At 39.1% G+C, this 22,175-nt stretch overlaps 1 protein-coding gene across 1 annotated transcript in view; it reads left to right on the top strand.

Annotated features, from left to right (window-relative positions):
* ptprt (protein tyrosine phosphatase receptor type T) overlaps positions 1-22,175 on the top strand; it is a 1,055,968-nt gene that overhangs the window by 40,030 nt on the left and 993,763 nt on the right. The gene's annotated exons all lie outside the window — the stretch shown is intronic.

Below are 22,175 nucleotides of genomic sequence, written 5' to 3'. Positions count from 1 at the left end.
GAGTCGAGCAGCACAAGTGAGAGAAAAATAACTGTCGCTGTTGTGCAGAAGGAAGGTTGGAGGGTTACATGGAATAGGCAAACCAGACAGAGATGCATAAAGCCAAAGGACTGGCAGATGCCAGTCAAAGAGGCAAGGAAAAAAAGGCCAGGTGGAGGAAGAGGAGCCTAGCAGGGTGGAATGGGTGATTAGAAGACAAAGTGCTGGAACCTGGTAAGTAGAGAAGGCGAGAATGGTGGTTTCAAGAGAAACCAGATTGAACCTAATGTTGTGGCGGGGGGTGGAGACAGGAAAGAGAAGAATCCATTGGGGAGATGGTACAAAAGAGATGTGCAAAAGGGTGGGAGTGATTGAGAAGGGGGACAGAAACGATGATTTTAAAAAGAGCAGGTTACAGAAGGGACAAGTAATCTGGCCAGTAGAGTGTAAAGTCTGATTCTAATTTGTGTTGGATCTCTGGCAGTGGAAGCAGGGGCTGGTAGGTCAATATGGGAAATGGGAAGGGAAGTTGCAATGATATCCAACCAGGAGCTCAGGATGGCCACTGCCAACAGGGTATATGCTCTGTGAAATGATCTCCAAGGGCTGATAGCAAGGCTTTGTGGGGAACACCAAATGTAGAGGATGATGCTGGATGAGATTTGCATGAATCTTTGTCTCAAAAGGAAGGGTTGTTTGAGTCCCTGAATGGTTCTGAGGGAAGAGGTGTGAGAGCAAGTTTTACTTGATTTTGCAAGGAAATGTACCCGGGTGACAGAGAGGTGGGTGCGAATGGATGAGTGGATATAAAAATCACAATTTCTGCAAAAAGATGTGGAGGGGCAGATGTGTCGGGTGGTGGGGCCAAGTTTGCTGGTGGAAATGACAGAGGATGATGTAGTCAATGAGGAGGCTGGTGAGTTAAAGGGTTAGGACAAGTCTGCAGACTTTTGGGTTTTACTTGGAACCCTTCCCTGTTTTGCTTGGAGGAAAAGAGTAAGAATGGAACTCCAAGAGACTGGGGGGTGGGGGGGAGACGTAGCTCTATTGACCACTGCAGAGGGGAATTGCATTGCTTGGGGTGGGGGAGGGGAGGGGGAAGGGATATTTCAGATGTCTTGGAAAGGAATGCCCTGTCTTGAGAGCAGATTCAACAAAGGAAGAGAAACTGGGAGAGAGGGAACGGCATCATTGCAGGAGAGTAGATGAAATAAGGTATTGCTGAAGTAACTGTGGGAGTCGGTGGGTTTGCAATGAATCTCAATACATAGCATCTCTTCTGAGATGGAGACTTAGACCTAAAAAGAGAGAGTCAAAAATGGTCGAAATGAATTTTCGAGTGGGCTGGATGTTGGTAGCAAAGTTGATTTTATATATATAAAAAAAAAAGAAAATCTGTCATGTTCTGCACTGGTAAAGGAAGCCATCCCAATGCAGTCATCAATGTAATGCAGGAAAGTTAGGAGGTGGTGCCAGAATTAGGTTTGGGCTAAAGATTTCCATGAAGTCTATAGAAAGGCAAGCATATCTGGGGCCAAGGGGAATGGCAGATACTATGTAGAGTTTTGGCTTGATTTTGAGGCATTTCACAGAAGGTACACCAGGTTTATTGCAGGGATGGAGGTTTTTGAAAATGACCAACCAGTACGGTCTGTTTTTGAAGTTGAGAAGATCTTATTGAAATCTGCAAAATTCTAAGGTGCCTTGTCAGAGTAGATGCTGAAAGGATTTTACCTGGGGTGATGGGAAGAGGGTAGGAATTGAGAACTGAAAGGAATAGTAACAGAATCAGGAAGGATAGATGAGGTGACAGTGATTAATGCTAAGTAATTAAGTATATTCAAAGCAGTTCCAGATAGGAATTTGGATAAAAGTGGAATTGAATCATCACCAAATTTGTAGATGGTGTTTTATTGTTGCATTGAGCTATCCAGTCAAAGGTGTAAAGTGAGGAGAGAAGGGGCTAAGAATGCATTTCTGTGGTGCTCTGGGACTGATGGAGATTATGGAAGCAATCTTCACTGATTGTGGTCTTGGTAAGGAAATCCAGGATTCAATTGCACAGTGGGCTATATAGGACCAAGTTTTGGAGTTTGCTAATCAGTTTTGAGGGGATGATGCCAAACTGTAGTTTATAAAGAGTGTCCTGATAAATGCTTCTTTGCTGTCCAGGTGTTGTAGGGCTCTTGTGTAGAGACAGCAAGATGGAATCTGCCATAAACCTAATGCTGCGGTAGGCATATTGGAACGGATCCATGTCGCTGTTTAGACAGGAGTTGATGTGCTTCAACACAGTATCTCAAAACACTTCATTACAGTTGATGTGAATGCCACTGTTCAGTAGTCATTTAGGTGGGTTACCACACGCTTCTTGCACACAGGTATGATTGAGGCCTGTTTGAAACATGCAGGGACCATGGCCTGCCAGAGAAAGATGTTAAAGATATTCATGAATACATGGCAAGTTGGTCAGCTCTGATTTTCAGTACTTAGCCGTGTGCTCTATCCAGACCAGATGCTTTCCTAGGAATCACTCGACTGAAAGCAGCCCACACATCATCCTTGGACACTGACAGTAGAGGATCATCCGGGGACAGTGCGCAGTGGTTCTGGTGGTCAAATCAGGTGTAGAAGACATTGAGCTCATCTGGGAACGGAGCTTTGCTGTCTCCTGCTGTACCAGGTTTGGTTTAGTAGCAGGTTATGTTGTTTAGGCCCTGCCAGAACTATCAGGTATCCTTTGAGATTTCCATTTTCGTCCAGAATCTACTTCTCCTGGCGGACAGCTTTTCATCAGTGGTACCCACGAAACCAACCAAAAATATTTTCAACCACTTTATGAAAACTTTCCACTCCACCAAAGTCAAATTCAACATGTGGGTGTTGATGTTTCTGAGAATCCATCTCTGATTCAGACTAGAGAGATGAAAGATATTTTGTGCAAATTTTCCTGCACGATGAGGAGACAATTTATTTGTAAAAATGATTCACTTTGACATTCTTCGATGTGTTACACATGCTGGTGAGACAGAAGCTGTACCCTTCAGCTATCCATGGAAGGCTTTTTGTAGAGGAAGTTGAACCACCTGGTGCATTATTTCTTGTGAATTTCAAAGCTCCTTGCATGCAAAGTGCAATATCCATTAAATAGAATGAAAATTGAAGTGTGATTTGCATTGTTATTGTTTATTTACTTTATAGCTCATTGAGCAGTTTCATGTATATTGAATGCTCTTGGTTTTATTGGTGAATTTGTACATGGTGCTAATAATAGCATTCAATCAGTACTTGATGTAACAATGTGGGCAGAACATTGATTTCTGGAGTGGAATATGATTGTGAGATTGATCTTGGCACATTTTGAAATTCAACCTGGTATGCTTGGACTCCAATCATATTTCCTGTGACTGACAATGGAACAATGTTGTTCTTCATTCAGTGTTCTTTTGAAACCTTGTCTGGGAGCTTAGGCCGCATGGTTCCGAGAGGAAAATGTATGGTCATTGTGCGTGCTACCAGTTTGACATTGGCAAAATTTAAAGGGACCTTCTATAGCGCTTTGCTCAAGGTATTCTCCATTTATTTTGCGGGCTATTTGGGCCTCGCACAGCTTTTCACTGCAACTCTGTGCACACGTTGACAAAGCAAGTTTCCTGTGACCTTCTAATTACTTTCCCCATTTCCTGAGTACACCACCCTACCCTTGCCTCCAGACCCCAACCTCTTGACACCCTTTTCCAATATCTTTGGACCCTGTATCCACTAGCCCTTACTGGGCTCTTTCCCATCCATGTGGACTTGGGATATTTTTGGTCTTGTGTTCTTCAGTGTGCAAGAGAAAATGGATGATTGGCAGACAGTACCCTTCCATGCATTGGACCTTGGATGCTCTGAATTGTACAGTGACACGCACATGGCCAAAATGATCATCGGCTCTTGAAAGTCACGAGAGCCCATGGGAAATATAGTAGTGTAAATTTATTATAACAAATAGTACAGGGCAGCACATTTAGCATATTGGTTATCCCAACACTGTTACAATGCCAGCAACCGGGGATTCAAATCTAGCGCTGTCAATAAGGATTTGTACGTTCTCCACGTGTCTGCATTGGTTTCCTCTGAGTGTTCCAGTTTCCTCCCACCTTCAAAATGCACTGGGGTTATAGGTCAATTTGGTATAATTGGGTGGCTGGTGGGCTGAAACATAGATGTCTTAAATAAATATTTGCAATATCAAGAACAGCCATTCTCAACCTTTTTGGCTATGGTTCCATTTGGACTCTGTTCAAAGTTTATGGGGGCCCCCCCTCACTGTTAAGCAGTCAAGTTTAATTGTTTTTTTCTGTACTTCTGCCGATGACTTAAAAAAACACAAAAAATTTTTCATGATTTCAGACTGTGACCTTCCTTAAATGTGCCATGACCCATGTGGGGTGTGGGGGGAGGCATAATCCCCATTGACGATGGCTGATCGAAAATAATCTTTTACACTGACCAGTATTTATTTCTGCCTTGTACTTTCTAAACCGGCATCTTTTTTATTATTCTGGAACCTTAGTACATGATTAACCTGTTTAAGATTTGTGCTCCTTTTTAATTCATAAAAGCAGAAGATGCTTGGCATCAGTTGGAAGAAAAGTACATAAACATTTTGAGTCAATGTTGCTTCCTTTCATGCCTTATGTCTTGGATTATGACACTTCACAAAGTTTGCTTCATGATCTCAAGCAGAGGGAATGAAAGGGGTCATGGAAAGTAACACAATACGAACAAACCCTTATTCAGCATCTCTCACAATATCCTTTGCAGCCTGGGTATATGGTCCTCTTTGACTTCCTGCTGGGCAGATGATAAGAGTTTGAAAACGTGTACCACTCGACCATTGGTGAGACCCCACCTGGAGTATTGTGTGCAGTTTTGGTCACCTTATCTAAGGAAGGATGTTCTTGCAATGGAGGGAGTGCAGAGGCGATTCACCAGACTGATACCTGGAATGGCAGGAATGACTTATGAGGAAAGATTGCGCAAATTGGGATTGTACTCGCTGGAGTTTAGAAGGTTGAGAGGGGATCTCATAGAGACCTATAAAATTCTGGCAGGACTGGACAGAATGGATGCAGATGGGATGTTTCCAAGGATGGGAAAATCCAGAACCCGGGGCCATGGTTGGAGGATAATAGGCAAACCATTTAGGACCGAGATAAGGAGGAATTTCTTGACTCAGAAGGTGGTGAATCTGTGGAATTCATTGCCACAGAGGGCAGTAGAGGCAGGTTCATTAAATCTATTTAAGAGGGACTTAGATCTATTCCTTCAGAATAAGGGTATTAAAGGTTATGGAAAGAAGGCGGGGACGGGGTACTGAACTTTAAGATCAGCCATGATCTCGTTGAATGGCGGAGCAGGCTCGAAGGGTCGAAAGACCTACTCCTGCTCCTATCTTCTATATTTCTATTTTTTCCCCACTGCAATCAAACTCTTGAAGAGACCTCTCGGGAGAAAAAGATGATCTCTTGAATTTCAAAAATTCTACCTTTTGTGGCTCTTACAAGTTTTTTTAAACATTTCTCAGACACTCGAGGTTCTGCACTAGTGTTTTGCTTTTGCACCATCTGATGTGCGTGAGTGTAGGTTGACCTCCTGGATAGCGCACAAATCAAATATTTTCACTGTAACCATGGTACATGTAACAAAAAAATATTAAAATCCTCTTTTCTGTCACAAAAAGCTGAACTAAGTACCCGACAAAGAAAATTGTCAATTTGCTGTTATCTATTTTTAATGGCTTACCAATACTTTTCCAAAGGCTAGTGTTACGAAGGGTCTTTTTTTCACACTGGGGGAGAAAAGCTCAATGGGTTTGAGACTTTGGAAGGGATCTCTACATTTTGGGGCTTTGGAGCAACTAGTTGTAGAATAATTACATTCAAGCATGGTTCAGAGTGGCAAGAGACCTCCATTCTGTGACCCTTCCAAGGCCTCCAAGAGGTAGAGTGGCTGTGAAATGCAAAAAGTCCTCAATTATGGAATGTTTCCCCCCCCCCGGCCTATTTTTGTGATTTTTTTAAAACTTTTTATGTCTGACATTAGGGGACTTTAAAATTCAAACTCTTCTTTCTTTCTCTTTGGCTTGGCTTCGCGGACGAAGATTTATGGAGGGGGTAAAAAGTCCACGTCAGCTGCAGGCTCGTTTGTGGCTGACCAGTCCGATGCGGGACAGGCAGACACGATTGCAGCGGTTGCAAGGGAAAATTGGTTGGTTGGGGTTGGGTGTTGGGTTTTTCCTCCTTTGCCTTTTGTCAGTGAGGTGGGCTCTGCGGTCTTCTTCAAAGGAGGCTGCTGCCCGCCAAACTGTGAGGCGCCAAGATGCACGGTTTGAGGCGTTATCAGCCCACTGGCGGTGGTCAATGTGGCAGGCACCAAGAGATTTCTTTAGGCAGTCCTTGTACCTTTTCTTTGGTGCACCTCTGTCACGGTGGCCAGTGGAGAGCTCGCCATATAATACGATCTTGGGAAGGCGATGGTCCTCCATTCTGGAGACGTGACCCATCCAGCGCAGCTGGATCTTCAGCAGCGTGGACTCGATGCTGTCGACCTCTGCCATCTCGAGTACCTCGACGTTAGGGGTGTGAGCGCTCCATTGGAGCGCTCACACCCCTAAAATTCAAACTAGATATAAAATAAACACATACATAGAAAATATTGAAATGAACTGCTTTTGTACTTTCAAATGAAATGGGTGGGGGGGGGGAAGAAGGAAAACATTGTAGAGAAGAGAGACTTTTATTTTGGTTGCTCGTGTGAATAATTGGTTTGACCCTGGGTGAAAATTTGATGGCCTTAAATGTGATCATAAAAGATGTGATAAATTTGAAGACTGGTAGCTGTAGCTTTGCATGGATATTTTTGACCGAGCGCTTCATCTTTGATCTGTCAAAAAGAGTAAAAACCATGACTTGAAGTCCATTGTGATTTATGTCTGTCTTTGAAACCAAGGTCTGTTGGTGCAAGGTTTAAAATGACAATGTGACCACTTCTTCTTTCCTGGTCATAAACCTTATTTAATCAGGAATACAATTTATTTTCCAGTTCTGAGCGATGGAGAGGAAGAAGTAGTCTTCATTATTTAAGTACCCATTTTGTGCACCCAGGCAGTACAGAACAGAACAAAGCCATATGCTGATTTATTCCATCCGGAAAATAAAACTAATAGCTGCATTTTGTATGCTGTCAGATTCTTAACTGTATCTTGTATGCCTGAATAAGTGTGCATTTTCTTTAGTGCCAGTTTAAGACTGTAACCTGTAGTTGATGGATATGAAACGGCCAACCTAAGCTTGTGATTTGCCCTTTTGACATATCCAGTAATTTCGTGCAATAATTTCAGCTAGCTCTTACTTTCAGAATAGCTAGTTGATAGTCCTACAAGGCAGCTACCAAGGAATTTTTTTTGGTCAATCATTTTAGGTTATTGTAACTGGCACTTTTCCAGTGAAGTTAACTGACAACCAGCACCAAGAGCATGTAATTTTAGTTAATAGTTCCTATTATAATGAATCAATTGATCTAAAGCTTTCCCATGTGAATAAAAGGAGACATTTTAACAATGTTCAAACTAACAGGAGCCTTTGATTTAAAAAAAAAAAGTATAAATTTTCTTTAAGAATTACAGAATGTCAATATGAGGAAATGGGACTCCTTCCACGTCAAATATAATAGAATTAAACACTGACAGCAGGCTCATCTTATCTTCCGCTCATCTTATCTTCCCCTCAACCAGCAATGCAAGTCCCTGTATCACCGCTGTATTCCATACATGGACTCTGAGAGTTGATGTCGTCCATTGTTTATATATATTTGCAAAGAGACTTCATTAGGTTAAAATTTTGTGAGTTAATGTCCAAATAAAAGCAAAATGTTTTTAGTTGAATTTTGAATTGACCTGATTTATTTCCTGTATGAGGATGGGATGAACATGCTTAGTGTCCGCATGAATATTGTACTCATCAACTAGCTGAGGCAGATTCCATTAAGGTGTCCAAATTATCAGTTCAGAATCTGTCCATATCAATCACGACTTTGTAACACCCAGTACAAATCAAATTGGCTAGTTGGCATTGCATTTATCCTATGTACAAAGTGCTTTCAGTTGAAAGGAAAGCCAGCCCCAAATAGTTGAAGTACACTATTTTATATTGGAGCCAAGCAAACTGATTAAAAATAATGGCCAATAAAGTTAAAATATCAATGTTCCAGAGTAGATTGTACAATCCTATGTTAAACAATCAAGTAATCAGTTGTTACATCTTGTTGCTGGTTGCACAGGAGTTCTGGCAGAGGTGATTTGAAAATCTTTGTAAATGAAATTCCAAAGATGCGGGTTGGTGACACAATACAGAGTGAGCAACGGGTCCCCGTTGAATAAAAGGTTACTAGAAATTGACTTGCTGTCTGCATATATCACAAACAGAATTGCTTTTATAGGATTCTGAATGATTTCTTCAACAGTATGGCAAATATGCAGTTGTACACCTGAATGAAGGAAATGCTTTTCGTGCAGTAACCCTGTGACTGAATTGGAGACTTCAATTGCTTTCCACAAATTAACTGGGGGGAATTATTCCTGTTAATTAGTGTTTAAAATCTTGCATTCAAACAATGCAATGTCATAATTTTGGATGATTAAACAATTTGGAACTGTCAATTGTCCAGAGAATGATGGTTCCAGTAGAGAGTAGAATTGCTCTAAAGCTGTCGATTTTTTATTTATATATATATATATATATATATATATATATATATATATAAAAATATTTATAAATAAATATATATTTATATATAAATTTATATATATATATATATATATATATATAAAAATATTTATAAATAAATATATATTTATATATAAATTTATATATATATATATATATATATATATATATATATAAATATTTATAAATAAATATATATTTATATATAAATTTATATATATATATAGAGAGAGAGAGAATTTATTTGTTTCTATGTCGAGCAGGAGTTTTTTTTTCAAACTTTATTTAAAAGATAGAAAAAAAAGCATAACAGACAGTATAGAAATATTCAAAAGTAGAGCAGGAGTTTAGTGTTCATATTGAAGTTAAAATGTTTTGATGGGGTTGCAAAGCAAGGCTTGACTGATATAAATTGTGGTTCAAGGCATAGGCAAACCTGAAATGTATGGGTTCCATCATTCATTGGTTTCTTAGGTTCGGTAGCAGAGACAAAGCATACAAAATATAAACTCCAGTAATCTGGTGTTCTTGAGATATTGGTGATGCTGGTTTAGCATGTTTTCCAGATTATTGAATGTTGCACCTATTGATAATCCAACACATTTTTTGCTTCACTTTAAACATGTCATACATTAGAATTTTACAGTGCACATTTATTAATTTTCAAGTTTTGAGGTTGATGTCTTATTGTCAGTCCTGTCAAACCTTGATCTTAAAAATTGGATACTATATATAAAATGACGGCGATAAACTCTTAGGATCCCTTCAGGATGTGCCTTTTCCAGCAGTTTTGGGATTGAATGAGTGCTGGAGAGTGAAAAAGATGAGACGATTGTGGTCAATACCATGAGGTTTTTACTTTCACCTCCAATAGATTTTTGCTGCTGGAGACAGTGTTCTGATATCCTACATTATTTAGAGTTGGCTGTTTATCACATGCACCAGAGCAAGTTAAAAATCAGGTCGCCCTCACTTTCCAACTGTAATTAGAATTGGGTTGCAAATATGCTCCTTGAAAATGACTGATTAAAAATTATAATTTTCTTCAGCTTTCATTTAACAAAAATCTGTTCTTCCTTTCATGGTGCTCCCTTTGCCATTTCTTCCCATGCTTCTGCTGGTGCTTTCCACTGGCAAGACTTCTCGACTTTGATTTTGCACCATTTTCCCACCTTTTTGTTAATGATAACAGCAAATCTGTTAATTCTACATTTACAAATATGCCTGCCCCTGTTCTCCAGTGCTGCTGTAATAAAAACACACAGTAAATGCTGGAGGAACTCAGCTGGTCTTACAGCGTCCATAGGAGGTAAAGGTGTATTACCGACATTTTGTGCCTGAGCCCTTCTTCAAGGTACAAGCAAAAAGTAGGCAGGTGCCTCATTAAAGACTGAGGGAGAAGGATGGAAGGATGGGAGGGGGAAGGAGACCAGACAAACAAACGGTGTTAATTGGATATGATGAGAGGATTTATTCCAACATCTGTCTCCCAATTCCTTCTCTCAACTGTGCACAAGTTGAGAGAGTTTAACCAGTTGTAATGAGAAACTTATTAGTGGGAACTAAGCAATTACACATTTCATGGGAGAGCAGGTTAATCATGTTCTTTTGCCACATCCAGTACTCTGCAGAGAAGGAAACCTGATGGATTAACAGTACGCTTCAAATTGATAAGTGAAAGGGGAGTCTCTGAAGGAAATAACAGAAGAAAGCAATAAAAAAAGAAAACGTCAGATTACTGTGATTCTCCTTGAATATGTTTGTCAAAAATGCAATTAGATTATACAAGTTGGCTACAAAGACTTTAAGAATTGTTTTTCATTGCTTAATGGCTTTGTACATCAAAAAACATCAACTGCATTCCATAATTTGTAGCATGCAGTAAAAGATGAGTCAGGAAATTGATGATTCACTGCACTGAGAGAGGCAAGTATCATGCTGTGTGTGTGTGTGCATGCGCGCGTGTATGTGCGCGCAGGTGGATCTATTACTCTTGTGTTGAAATATCCATCAACATTTCATGGGAATAAAACTTGGAATGGGTAACCAAAGGGCATCTGGCATCCAAGAATCGGAATGTGTCTTTAAGATATAAAATAACAGGTACCCAATTGGTTCATTCACCTGTTGCAGCCATGAATTGGCAAGGATAACAATTCTCCTCACTGTATCAATGGTGCACATAGCCACAATAATCTATCTTTCTGTCAACAGTTAGGAAGTCCCCATTATTGACAGATTAAATTCATAAATATTGTATTTCATTTCAGTGGATAAGAGCATCATTTACTTTTGAACCTTTAGCTTGTTCTGGTTATTTATAGTGGACATGAAGACCTTCTCTAATACTCAACTGAAGCTGTTCATTTTTTTGATGTTCTTGATCCTTGTCTGGGTTTATAGTCCGAGCAGCTTTGCACACAGCTGCATCGTGGGGTCTATATTTTGTACTGTGCTGAGTTCAAGATTTATTTGCTGATTTTTTTGTGGAAAAATGGAGAAGGTTTTTAAAATGACGCCCCCTCCCCCAAAAAAAAGTAATGCAGTTAGTAATTGAGTCAGTCTTGAGTAAAGAAAAAAAAACTGCTGGAAAATGTTTGCAGGCTCAGCAAGATTTGTGGAGGCAAAGGGATGGGTATCAGTTTTTCTATCCGTTTATTCCAACATCTGTATTCTCTTGTTCCAAAGCCTGTTACTTATCCCACTTTCTCCAAGGCAGAGAATCTAAAATTGCGCAGTGCTGTTGTGTTGCAGACCAACATGTCTGCACACATCTCCAGCCAATTTGGGAAAATAATTGGGATGCCGCTATTTGCATCAATGAAGTTGCAGTGGAATATGTATCAAGCTTCCTTGGTGTCCACATTTCTGATGATCTCACCTGGTCCCTGAACTCCTCCATCCTCTTGCTGACGATTCTTATTCATTGATGTTTGCAATCTGAAATGTATCCATATATTAAAAAAATACTTCTAACTCTTTGATCTGTGGTTCCTTTCCCAATTGATTCCTTTTGCCTCACTGATGAGGATGCTCTGACCTTGGCGTTACCCCCACGGCTTTTGGTATATCATTCTAAAGTGACTATGTTCCATTCTTCTGCTATTACAGAGGAATTTGAACTATACTTTATTGGTGCCAGTTTTTTGGTATACAAAAACCACTTTCTGTACATCCCAAAGTTCTTGTTACAGTAACTAATCAGGAGTGTACATTAAGGAATTGTACATGAACTGTCCACTGTTGATTGAGGATGATGGGCTGTGTTCTGATCACTTCATGATATGCTTGGCTCTTTGGTAAGAGTTGCGAAAATTATCTGAACTTGGGAAATTATCCCTTTGGATTGTACTTCAGGAATTTTACACTTTCCTTGTCAATTATGGTAGAGAGCAAAATGTTCTTTTAAATTGGATGGTTTATGGAGGTCCTGTACTTATTTCATGAATTTTTAAACCATTTATTCTCGCTTGATCAATTTTTTTTGGAGGTTACAACCTGCCATTAATTGTGCCTTGCATATTTCACAAATCCAAAACATTGCTTGAATCCTAAACTGATTCCTCTCCTCCAATGTACATGAATGAATTGCAAATCATTATACATAGAGTGAAATGCTGATTTATTTTTAACACTTGGGTGTGTTGTTGGAATAATATCTAGCCAGACTAGTAAGAGAAAGCCACTTTCATTCGTTATATTGTTCAGTTTTTGTGTCAGTGTGTTATTTGAGCTTCAATGTTTGAGCAGGCCTATTTCTAATCCCTAAATGGCTCCACACAGCCTCTTACACATTCAAATGTTCCCATTCTGATGTGCTAGGAAGTTTATGATTGGAAACGGAAAGTCAATTTGGCAAGTTTCAATGGGAGGAGGAGGAACTAGTTACAAGGTTGGTAGCAGATTTGAGGAGATTCTTGTTGGGTAGGATGATGGTGGTTCAATTGGCGGGGTACTGCTTGTGGTTGTCGTGTCATTGAAGGGATCTCAATCCAATCATTTAGAAGGGCAGAGGCTGTGAATTGGAGAAAGGTGTTTTGATGGGGGGGGGGGAGAGGGGGAGAGGGGGAGAGGGGGTAAAATGAAATGAGCTAAATGTAAAGCAGGTAATGCATCTTTAATTCATATGTTCTGGACCTGCCCTAGCTTAGAAAATTTTTTTTGAATGATGTTTTTCAAGCATTAACGGTGATTCTCAATTTAAACCCAGCCCTTTAATTGCTCTTTTTACAACATTCTGAGAGGATGATGTGTTTCTAACTTAAATTCAATGCAGCATTTTATCTTTTACTTCGTTGTTGACTCGGCATGCAATTTTGTTTAAATGGAAAGTTAATACTCCACCTACACGTGCACAATGGGTAAGGAACATTATGGTTTGTTTAAACTTGGGGAAAAAAATAGATATGCAATTAATTATTCAAATATTAAATTCCAAATGATATGTGGCTTGTTCATGGACTACTACCATAACCTTAAGATTCAGTGTTAATTTGGAAATCTTGGCATTGGCATGTCCCTCTCTAAGACTCTGCCACTTAGATTTATGAATGTTAATCTTCCACCTTGCTTAGGGGAAGGAATTTTAAAATTGTATACATTTTTCTTTTGCTATGTTCCATTTAATATAATTCTACCTTGGAACTTGCACTTGGGATCATTCTTATAATTCTTTTTCCTGGTCTTGTAGCACTCTTCGTAATTGTATTGTTCAACGTTTTTATTGTAAAAGAAACCCCCAAAATATTTAAGAAGGAGATAACCTGAAGCAAATTCCTCGATTTAGCAGGTTCCATTTATGTAAAGGCAAAGCAGATCTCACAAGGATTGTGATGGCCAATTTTCAAATCACTTGGCTCATGAATGCATAGGCAAATGTCCCATGGTTATGCCTCCCTCTGTATTGTGTCCTTGAGGCCATTGAGCATGACGGGTGATCATTTTGTTGAAACGGCAGATCCATGGATGACTTCATGGAAGGAAAATCGTGGGCTACATTGATGTGCTCACACAACACTTAAATGTGACATAATTCCTCAGCATTTTTTTTCAAAAGAAATTATACAAATGAACATGAAACTGACCCAAATTTTGCATGACTTGGGAATTGAAATAAATGAAGAAATGCATACCAAATTAAAATCAAAAATATTTAGGAAATTAAAGGTGTTGGAAAAATCTAAAAAGAATTGCAATGAAAGAAGAGGAAAAATAAAAGATTAAAATCTCTATTAAAATAAATGAAAATGAAAATGCACTATCAACATGTTAATTTGCAAAATGCTGTATAGTTTGATAGATTCTGAAAAATTTAAAATTGTCCAGGTTGATTATTAAACCCATATGTTATTCACTTCAAAAAAATCCCTTTGAGCGGTTCTTTTGAAACTGGTCACATCACCTTTATACTATGTTTTATGATAGTTCAATTTCATTAATCTCTGAATGTAGTTTTCTCACCTCCATATGTCCCCAGAGGATTTGTAACAATTTGAATGGTAATCACTTCAGGGTAAGCAAAGACCATAACGTCCTTCAGTTTTCCTTTTAATCCATTGTAATTATTTCAAGGACAGAATTTAATGAGCTGACAGTTTTAAATAAAATGAACAGAGAAATTCATATCAAATACGGTGAGTTCAACTCTTATCACAGAGCCAGTGACTGGGGTTTGAATCCGACGCTGTCTGTAAGGAGTTTGTACATTCTCCTCGTGTCTGCGTGGGTTTCTTCTGGGTTTCTTTCCACCCTTTTAAAATGCACGGCAGTTCAAGGTGAATTTTGGCATTTGGGCAGCACTGGCTAGTGGGCCAGATGGACCTGATACCATTATGTATATGTACAAATAGTGAAAAGCCAGGGAACCTTGTGTTTAAACAAAAAAAAAAACATTTTTACCAACACAGTTGTGTCAAAATCTTGCCCTACTTGGTTATTCATAATTTTTTATTTATTTTTATTTTTTTAAATTTTTTATTTTTCACACCATAAATCACATTAGCCATGATATACACTTTTTTCTCTTTCACACATATACAGTGACTTTTTCTCCCCCCCCCCCCCTCCCTCCTCCCAGGCCACCCCCCCCAACCCCCCTCTCATCCATTTTAGGTATACAATCTAGGATACATTAAACCAGTCAGACAATGTTGTCATTCAACAAAAATACACCAGAAATTCTACTGAGTCCATTCTTTTCTTTCCTTCTCCTTCCATCAACTTAGGTAATGTTTGTCCCCGGTAGGTTTTCGCTATTGTATTTAATGTAAGGCTCTCATATTTGTTCGAATATTTCAATATTATTTCATAAACTATATGTTATTTTTTCTAATGGAATACATTTATTCACTTCTATATACCATTGTTGTATTTTCAAATTATCTTCCAATTTCCAGGTTGACATAATACATTTTTTTGCTACGGCTAGGGCTATCTTAACAAATCTTTTTTGTGCATCCTCCAAATCAATTCCAAATTCTTTGTTTTTTACTTAGGAGAAAGATCTCTGGATTCTTTGGTATGTTGTTTTGTGTTATTTTATTTAATATTTGATTGAGATCGTCCCAAAATTTTTCTACTCTCTCACATGTCCAGATTGCATGAATTGTTGTTCCCATTTCTTTTTTACATCGAAAACATCTATCAGATACTGTTGGGTCCCATTTATTTAACTTTAGTGGTGTAATGTATAGTCTGTGTAACCAATTATATTGTATCATACGTAGCCTCGTATTTATTGTATTTCTCATCGTTCCAGAACATAATTTCTCCCGTTTCCTTTTTTATCTTTATATTTAAATCTTGTTCCCATTTTTGTTTAGTTTTACCATTTGTTTCCTCATTCTCCTTTTCTTGCAGTTTAATATACATATTTGTTATAAATCTTTTGATTAACATTGTATCTGTAATCACATATTCAAGGTTACTTCCCTCTGGTAAACTCAAATTGCTTCCTAATTTATCCTTCAAGTAGGATCTCAGTTGGTAATATGCCAGCGCTGTATCTCCAGTTATATTGTACTTATCTCTCATTTGTTCAAAGGATAAGAATCTACTTCCTGAAAAACAATTTTCTATTCTTTTAATCCCTTTTTTTTCCCATTCTCTAAAGGAAAGGTTATCTATTGTAAAAGGGAGTAGCTCATTTTGCGTCAATATTAGTTTTGGTAATTGATAATTTGTTTTATTTCTTTCTACATGAATCTTCTTCCAAATATTGAGGAGGTGATGTAGTACTGGAGAAGTTCTATGTTGTACCAATTTTTCGTCCCATTTATATAATATGTGTTCAGGTATCTTTTCCCCTATTTTATCTAATTCTAATCTCGTCCAGTCTGGTTTTTCCCTTGTTTGATAAAAATCTGATAGGTATCTTAATTGTGTGGCTCTATAATAATTTTTGAAGTTTGGCAATTGTAAGCCTCCTTGTTTATCTTTGGCTTGGCTTCGCAGATGAAGATTTATGGAGGGGGTAAAAAGTCCACGTCAGCTGCAGGCTCGTTTGTGGCTGACAAGTCCGATGCGGGACAGGCAGACACGATTGCAGCAGTTGCAAGGGAAAATTGGTTGGTTGGGGTTGGGTGTTGGGTTTTTCCTCCTTTGCCTTTTGTCAGTGAGGTGGGCTCTGCGGTCTTCTTCAAAGGAGGTTGCTGCCCGCCAAACTGTGAGGCGCCAAGATGCACGGTTTGAGGCGTTATCAGCCCACTGGCGGTGGTCAATGTGGCAGGCACCAAGAGATTTCTTTAGGCAGTCCTTGTACCTTTTCTTTGGTGCACCTCTGTCACGGTGGCCAGTGGAGAGCACTCCATATAACACGATCTTGGGAAGGCGATGGTCCTCCATTCTGGAGACGTGACCCATCCAGCGCAGCTGGATCTTCAGCAGCGTGGACTCGATGCTGTCGACCTCTGCCATCTCGAGTACTTCGATGTTAGGGGTGTAAGCGCTCCAATGGATGTTGAGGATGGAGCGGAGACAACGCTGGTGGAAGCGTTCTAGGAGCCGTAGGTGGTGCCGGTAGAGGACCCATAATTCGGAGCCGAACAGGAGTGTGGGTATGACAACGGCTCTGTATACGCTTATCTTTGTGAGGTTTTTCAGTTGGTTGTTTTTCCAGACTCTTTTGTGTAGTCTTCCAAAGGCGCTATTTGCCTTGGCGAGTCTGTTGTCTATCTCATTGTCGATCCTTGCATCTGATGAAATGGTGCAGCCGAGATAGGTAAACTGGTTGACCGTTTTGAGTTTTGTGTGCCCGATGGAGATGTGGGGGGGCTGGTAGTCATGGTGGGGAGCTGGCTGATGGAGGACCTCAGTTTTCTTCAGGCTGACTTCCAGGCCAAACATTTTGGCAGTTTCCGCAAAGCAGGACGTCAAGCGCTGAAGAGCTGGCTCTGAATGGGCAACTAAAGCGGCATCATCTGCAAAGAGTAGTTCACGGACAAGTTTCTCTTGTGTCTTGGTGTGAGCTTGCAGGCGCCTCAGATTGAAGAGACTGCCATCCGTGCGGTACCGGATGTAAACAGCGTCTTCATTGTTGTTTATACCATTCTGTTAATTTATCTAGTGCTATCCTCGGTTTCCCCCCTCTCCATAAAAATTTCCTTATTATTTTCTTTAACTCTTTGAAGAATTTTTCTGTCAGTTGTATTGGCAATGCCTGAAATAAGTATAATATCCTTGGAAAAATGTTCATTTTAATACAGTTTATCCTTCCTATCAGTGTTAGTGGTAGATCTTTCTAATGCTCTAAATCGTCCTGTAATTTTTTTCATTAGTGGATTGTAATTGAGTTTATATAATTGGCCTAGATTTTTGTTTATTTGTACACCTAGGTATCTTATTGCCTGCATTTGCCATCTGAATGGAGATTCCTTCTTAAATTTTGAGAAATCCGCATTATTCATAGGCATTGCTTCACTTTTATTTACGTTTATCTTGTAACCCGACACTTCTCCATATTCCTTCAATTTCTTATATAATTCTTTTATTGATAGTTCTGGTTCTGTTAAGTACACTATAACATCATCCGCAAATAGACTGATTTTATATTCCCTGTCTTTTATTTTTATTCCTTTTATCTATTCTTATCAATTCTGCTAGTGGTTCTATAGCTAGCGCAAACAATAAAGGTGATAGTGGGCATCCCTGCCGCGTTGACCTGCTTAAGTTAAATTGCTTTGATACATGTCCATTTACTGTCACTTTCGCTAACGGTCCCTTATATAATGCTTTAATCCAATTAATATACTTCTCCGGTAAACTGAATTTTTGCAATACTTTGAACAAATAATTCCATTCTACTCTGTCGAAAGCCTTCTCTGCGTCTAAAGCAACTGCTACTGTAGGTGCTTTATTTCCTTCTACTGCATGAATTAAGTTAATAAATTTACAAATATTGTCTGTTGTGCATCTTTTTTTGATAAATCCAGTTTGGTCTAAATTTACCATTTTCGGTACCTGTTCTGCTAATCTGTTTGCTAATAGTTTAGCTATTATCTTATAATCTGTGTTTAGCAAAGATATTGGTCTATATGACGCTGGTGAGAGTGGATCTTTCCCTTGTTTTAGTATTACTGTAATTATTGCTGTTTTACATGAATCTGGTAAGCTTTGTGTTTCATCAATCTGGTTGATTACATCCAGGAGGGACGGTATTAATAAGTCTTTAAATGTTTTGTAGAATTTTATTGGAAATCCATCCTCTCCTGGTGTCTTATTATTTGGTAATTTTTTTATTATCTCTTGTATTTCTACTGTTCCAAATGGTTCTGTTAATTTATTTTGTTCCTCTATTTGTAGTTTTGGTAGTTCAATTTTAGTCAAAAATTCATCTATTTTCCCTTCTTTCCCTTCGTTTTCAGTTCGGTATAATTGTTCATAGAATTCTCTAAAGTTTTCCTTAATTTCTTTTGGATTATATGTAATTTGTTTGTCTTTTTTCCTTGATGCCAATACCATTTTCTTAGCTTGTTCTGTCTTAAGCTGCCATGCTAGGATTTTGTGCGTTTTTTCACCTAGTTCATAATATTTCTGTTTTGTCTTCATTATATTCTTCTCTACCTTATATGTTTGTAATGTTTCATATTTTATTTTTTTATCCGCCAGTTCTCTTCTTTTAGTTGTATCTTCCTTCATTGCTAATTTTTTTTCTATGTTTACTATTTCCCTTTCCAACTGCTCTGTTTCCTGATTATAGTCCTTCTTCATCTTGGTTACATAACTTATTATTTGCCCTCTAATGAATGCTTTCATTGCGTCCCATAGTATAAACTTATCTTCCACTGATTCTGTATTTACTTCAAAATACATTTTTAATTGTTTTTCAATAAATTCTCTAAAATCCTGTCTTTTAAGTAGCATGGGGTTTAATCTCCATCTATACATTCTTGGAGTGATGTCCTCTAGCTTTACTGTCAATATTAAGGGTGAATGGTCCGATAGCATTCTCGCTTTATATCTTGGTTATTCATAATGATGTAGCCATTGACTGTTACTGTGATCCATACGCAAATATCTTTCAGATATGGGGGGGGGGGGAAATAATATTCCAAGATTTGAAGTTGTTGAACTTTTAATGTGGCTTTATACAGTTTCATCTACAATCTTCGGCAGATTGCCATTGGGAATTCTTAATTGGGCATGCTTTGGCATTTCTCAATCTATAGAATTGGCCTATTTAATTAAGGCATTATTAGCCACATCTAAGCACATGAGAACCAAGTGCCACACACCATATCCAATGTCTTTGAAGGTCCACTAGAGTATGGTTGAGCTGCTGGGTACAAGAAGAATCCATATTAAATCGTGACCAAAACCACATTTTTGCTGTGACCCCTTTTTACTTGGTAGTCTCTGACCATGGGCCCATCACATTCTTCAATTCTATCTAATGGCTGAGCTATCCACCTGAGGCGTTAAATATTTGCGTCCAGGAGAGAACACTATTTCATATATGAACTGGCATTAATTTGCAGTGGCACCTATTTGACGAGTTGACCAAAGCATATTCTGCTGTCCTGACTTAAATTTGTTTTGAGAGGATTATAAATCAAAATGTACCACTGATCAATTTACATGATAGAACATTGATTAAAATGTACAAATTAATGCTTCTGTGTACCACAGTATTGTATAAAATATTACAGTCAAATGATGAGAATACTCACTGTGAATATCTTCAGGTATGTGGGATAACTTGAGAAAAAGCATAGTTTATGATATTAATTGAATCATTTTCTCAGTTCATGCATGAGAAATATTAAAAGTAAAGGAGCCATGTGGCTTTAAAACACACAGACCTTAAAACTGAGGTTTACCTTTTTTTTTAATACTTAAAATGGATGCTGTGTGGGCACTGGTGCAGTTGGCGTAAGTCTAGTGGCCCGGAAGGGAGGTGGGGGGTCTACAGGAATGGGGACCTTGGGTTCTAAAATTCTCTCATCCCCAAAAATTTTATTGGACACCCCCCCACCGGCCCCGAGATTTATTGACACCTTTATGAAACCCCCAGCATTTTTTGACTTGTTGGATAGTCCCATCAACTTTTATTCCCCGGTTCCACTCCAGGGGTTGATATTGACCATTTTGGAGGCCCCTAATATGTTTAATATTATTTAAAGTCACTTTATTCAATGAACAGGGGGCAAGGTCAGGGGGAGTCTTACTGAAGCTCAGCCAAGGGGCCTGGGTGGTATTTAATCCGACACTGTGTGTGTGTGGGGGAATTTCACAAGAAAGCTATTAAAATGACTTTTTTTAAATCCCATTGGGAAACTGTGAAGCTGAATGCCAGTGTTCACAAACAGCACAAACTTGCTGGGGTCCTATTTGCTACCTGGGTACATCTGCACTGCCTGCTGGCTGAGAAGAGCCTGTGTCATTAAAATGAGGGAAAGCATGCAGGGAGAGAGTATGAAAATAAGTTGGTGGGTGAATCAGCTCACTGGCCTCTGCTGAGGTCTATAATGGAGTATAATGATTAGTCCCAGAGCTCTGCCTGGGTCACTGCCACACAACAACTGAAGGAACAGATTCTCGCACATTTCACAAAGGCACAATTGTAATTCAAGCCTTCTCTCTGCTGCACATGCCCAAAAGTATGGGCATCCAGCGAAAATGAGCAGGAGCCTGAGTACTTCTAAGATCATTGTGCCTCTCGGGAGCATTTAATTCAAGCCTGAGTTCCCCATTTTCTCCTTGATGAAGTATGATTAAAGAATCAAGGCCATAAATTGTTCCCTTTTGATCCAATTTTTAGTGGTATATGCCTGCACAAATGATGAAAAATGACGTTTGCTTTAGGATAGATTACAAGAGTTATAGACCAATAATAAATGGTGCAAACAATTCTGAACATGGTTTTTTGTCTTTGTGGTTGCAAAAGGGCAAACATTCTATTGTATAATATTTAAACACACAATTCAATATAATCCTATAAATTGGAATGCCAATCATGGACCCGTTCTCACACCACACAAGTAGCAGGCACGACTTATGAAAAGCCATCTGCCAGGTGAAGTGGAGATTCAGAATGAGAATGAAAATTATGAAGGATATCTGACAGGTGTGGCAAGAGCTAAATGACACAACCAGCACAAAACTAAATCAAGTGCAGGAGATGACAGCAAAGCTTCACTCCCAGATGAACTCAATGCTTTCTACACCTGACTTGACCACCAGAACCGATGCACATCCCCATGTCCCCTGATAATCCTCTATCAATATCAGAGGATGATGTGCAGGCTGCCTTCAGGAGAGTGAATCCAAGGAAAGCATCTGGTCCGGATGGAGTACCTGGCTGAATACTGAACATGTGCTGACCAAGTTGCCAATGTATTTCTGCATACCTTCAACATCTTACTCTGGCAGGGCATGGTACCCACCTGTTTCAAACAGGCCTCAATTGTATCTTCCTTTCTTTCTGGACAATAGACACATCAGTTCCCCATCACTATCACTCTTCTCCAGCTGGCAGAACTTGACCTCGCCCTCTAATTTCTTCTTTGACTCATCTCACTTTCTCCAGGTCAAAGGGGCAGATGAGAGTACCTGCATAGCCTTACCTATGCCTGTCTTTTTGTTGGCTATGAGGAGCAATCCATGCTACAAACTTACGCAGGCAAGGGCCCTCAACTCTTCCTTCACTACATCTTTGTTGGTGCTACCTCATGTACCCGTGATGAGCTCGTTGACTTCATCCACTTCGTTGCCAATTTCCACCCCAACCTCAAATTCACTTGGTCCATCTCTAGCAAAGGTCTCTCTGTCTCCATCTTGGGATACAAACTCTCGACATACATGTACAAACCCACTAACTCCCAAGCACCTCTTCTTCACACACTGTCCCCATAAGCATTCCATTCTCTCAATTTCTCTGACTTCATTGCATCTGGACCCAGGATGAGGAATTCCATGCCAGATCATCAG

The sequence above is a fragment of the Narcine bancroftii genome, chromosome 6 (genome assembly GCF_036971445.1).
Source record: "Narcine bancroftii isolate sNarBan1 chromosome 6, sNarBan1.hap1, whole genome shotgun sequence".
Classification (NCBI taxonomy): domain Eukaryota; kingdom Metazoa; phylum Chordata; class Chondrichthyes; order Torpediniformes; family Narcinidae; genus Narcine; species Narcine bancroftii.
Note: the sequence above shows the minus strand (reverse complement) of the source record. Positions and strands in the feature narration are given on the sequence as shown.